Here is a 3,533-nt window from a genome sequence, read left to right on the forward strand (position 1 = left end):
AGAATTATTTACCTATGTTGGAAACACATTCTTTGTCAGATATATGACTTGCAAATTTTTTTCATAGTGTGTGGCTTATTTATTTTAAGATTTATTTATTTGAGAGAGAGAGAGTGCACACGAGAGCAGAGGGATTGGGAGGGGGAGAATCTCCAGCAGACTCCTCACTGAGTATGGAGCCTAACACAGGGCTCAACCACAGGACCCTGGGATCATGACCTGAACCAAAATCAAGAGTTGGTTGCTCAACCGACCGAGCCACCCAGACACCCTATGTGTGGCTTATTTTTAATCATTTTCTTAACACAGTCACAGATCAAAAGTTTTAATTGATTAAGAGAGTTTATCAACTTTTCTTTTTTAATGGACTGTGATTTTGGTGTTACATCTGAACTCTTGGTATAACTTAGAATCACAGATAGATTTTCATGTCTTTTTCCTAAACAAAATTGTATAGTTTTCTGTTTTGCATTTGGTTCTATGATCTATTTTCAACTATGTGTATGTTTGTGTGTGTGTATTTATATACACATATATATGATAATAAGTATTAGGGACGAATTTTTTTTGTGTGTGTATGAATGTCCAAATGTTCCAGGACCATTTCTCCATTGAATTGCCTTTCTTTGCACCTTTGCCAAAAACTCGTTGAATATATTGTTTGGATCATTTTTTAGACTCTCCATGAAGCTTTACTTATACAAGTGTCAATCTCTTTAAAAATACCAAGCTGTCTTGATTACTGTAGCCTTAAGAGGAGTCTTGAAACCCAGTATTGTTTGGCAAATTTGTTCTTTCACAAAACTGTTTTGACTGTTTTAATTTCTTCCACATTTCCATATATTTTTTTTTCATGTCTCAGTAACTGAAGGGGGGTGCTGTGATTTTTATGAAGATTGAATTGAATCAATATATTGATTTGAAGAGAACATGGAACCACAAAATATTTAGTTTTTCAATTCATGAATATGATATAGTGCTCCACTTACTTAAATTGTCCTAGGGTTCTTTCAACAGTGTTTTACAGCTCTAAACAATAAAGATCCTGCATATAGTTTGTAAGTATTTTTGGTGCTTTTGTAAATGACACTTTAAAATAGATTTATAGTTGTATATTACTTTTGCAGTAGTTTTTGTGTATTTATCTTGTATTTGGCCAACTTGTTAAACTCATAAGTTTAGAAACATTTTTTATGGGTTACATGGGATATTCTATGTAGATAATCATGTCATTTGTGAATAGAGTTATATTTGTGCTATTTAAATCTTTCACCTGTAAGTTTTTGTCTTGCCTTATGGCACTGGCTTGGAATTCAGGTATGATGCTGAAAGAAGTGTTGAGAGCATATATTGCCAATTTCTGATCTTAGGAGGGGGTATTCAGCTTTGCACAACTGAATATTATTTTATCTGTACTTTTTTTTGTAGATTATCTTTTCAGTGTAAGAGACCTCCCTTCTAATCCTAGTGTATTGAGAGTTTTTATTACAAATGGATATTATTTTTTTCAAATTTTTCTTCTGTATCTGTTGAGATGATCATGCAATTTTCCTTAATTCGTTTGTTAATATGGTGAGCTACACTAATGGAATTGTCAAATATTGAACCAGGTTTCCATTTCTCATCTAATCCCCACTTGATGGTAGTATACTTTTAAGACTATCAATTTTGGGGTGCCTGGGTGACACCATTGGTTGATTGTCTGACTCTTGGTTTCAGCTCAGGTCATGATCTCATGGTCATGAGATCAAGCCCCCATCAGGTTCCATGCTCAGTGCAGAGTCTGGTTGAGACTTTTTCTCCCTTTCCACCTGCCCTTCCCACTCATATTCTCTCTCTCTCTCTCTCTTTCTCTCTCATAAATAAATAAATCTTTAAAAAAGAAAATGACTCAATTTCTTGGGTGCCTGGATGGCTGTTAGTTAAGCATCTGACTCAGTTTCGGTTCTGGTCATGATTTTAGGGTTGTGAGATTGAGCCCCACATTGGGCTCTATGCCCAGCATGGGGCCCACCTAAGATTCTCTCTCTCCCTCTCCCCACCACCCCTTATCTTTCTCTTAAAAAAAAAAAAAGACTATCGCTTTCTTCTCAGTGCAACTTTAGCTACATCTCTTTAATTCTCTTTCTTTCTATCTTTCTGTCTCCTTCCAGGAAAAGATAACCAGAACCTCTGGGTTGGTAAGTACATTGAAACACTGGGAGAGTGGTGTACACAGAGAGGGCATGGAAGCTCCCTGTTCCTGCCCTCCACATATACATTTTTCCATCTGGCTTTTCCTGAGTTATATTCTTTATAATAAGCTGGTAAGCTTAGAAAAAGTAAATTTGTCTGAAGCTAAGACACCTGCGAGTGGCTTTCATTAGGTTGACAAAGAGAACTCTGGCCTTATGCAAGACATCATTTTTGAAAATTTTAGAGAAATTAAGTCTAGAAGTCAACTTCACAAAGTCCCTTCTTGGTATGGCAGCTGATGATATAAAAGAGTATAAAAGATTGAGCTACCAGAGCCAGATTTCCAGGATCTAAATGAAAAGGCACAAATAATAATCAGTAAAATTTCAGTTTGTATCAATGACAGAGTGATGCTTCTGCAGACAAGGATATAAATAGTGCAATAAAATAACTTTTTGGTATAGTGAATAATGTCTTCAGGAAATATCAAAATAGAACCATAGGGAATTGGAACACCAAAAGAAAAAATTTATAAAAAACTCAAAAAATTCAGTGGTACCCTGAAAAATGTATATACCCCCAAAAAGTGGCAAAGCAATAAAATTTTCAAAAGTTCCTACTAACTACTTCATTAAACCAATTCAATACTTCAGATCTTCAAAATTGTGGCCTGAAATTTATGTTAATAGATATACTTCTCAGTGATAGTATTGAGCTGCCTTTATTTGTAAATTTTAATGTTTGACTCTAAAAATGATTAATCTTTTCTGAAGAGATGGAATCCAGGATCTAGAATGGGAGTATTGCCCTTTTGTACCACATCTTTGTAAAATGTACTTTAATCATAATCTCACACTGAAAATTTTGCATTATTTTTACTATTATCATTTTTTAAAGATTTTATTTATTTATTAGACAGAAAGAGAGAGTGCACAAACAGGGGGAGCAGCAGGCAGATGGAGAAGCAGGCTTCTGCTGAACAAGGAGCCTGATGTGGGATTTGATCCCAGGACCCTAGGATCATGACCTGAGCCAAAGGCAGATGCTTAATTGTCTGAGCCACCCAGGTGTCCCCTATTATAATTATTTAAAGAATTATAGGCCAAAAGAATCTACATCTTAATGTGTCATTATATAATATTCTTTAAAAGTGTTGAAAATGTTGGTGTTTGGTTCTGACATTTTAACTTGAGCATAAGTTGTAAGATCATGTATTTAACAGTAGTTGGTAATAGTCAATAAATAGGCTCCATTTGTTTAAAAAAGATAACCAATCAAAACTGGAAAAGAATAATAAGAAAATCTGTCAATTACTACTCTATTAAAGAATTTTTTAATTGAGATGCTGGGTGGCTCAC

General features: G+C 34.7%; 1 pseudogene; it reads left to right on the forward strand.

Moving 5' to 3' along the window:
* Positions 1-2,225: 2,225 nt before the first annotated feature.
* Positions 2,226-2,849, forward strand: LOC113268139 (programmed cell death protein 10-like; annotated as a pseudogene).
* Positions 2,850-3,533: the final 684 nt, after the last annotated feature.

Source organism: Ursus arctos, unplaced genomic scaffold, assembly GCF_023065955.2.
Source record: "Ursus arctos isolate Adak ecotype North America unplaced genomic scaffold, UrsArc2.0 scaffold_6, whole genome shotgun sequence".
NCBI classification, from domain to species: domain Eukaryota; kingdom Metazoa; phylum Chordata; class Mammalia; order Carnivora; family Ursidae; genus Ursus; species Ursus arctos.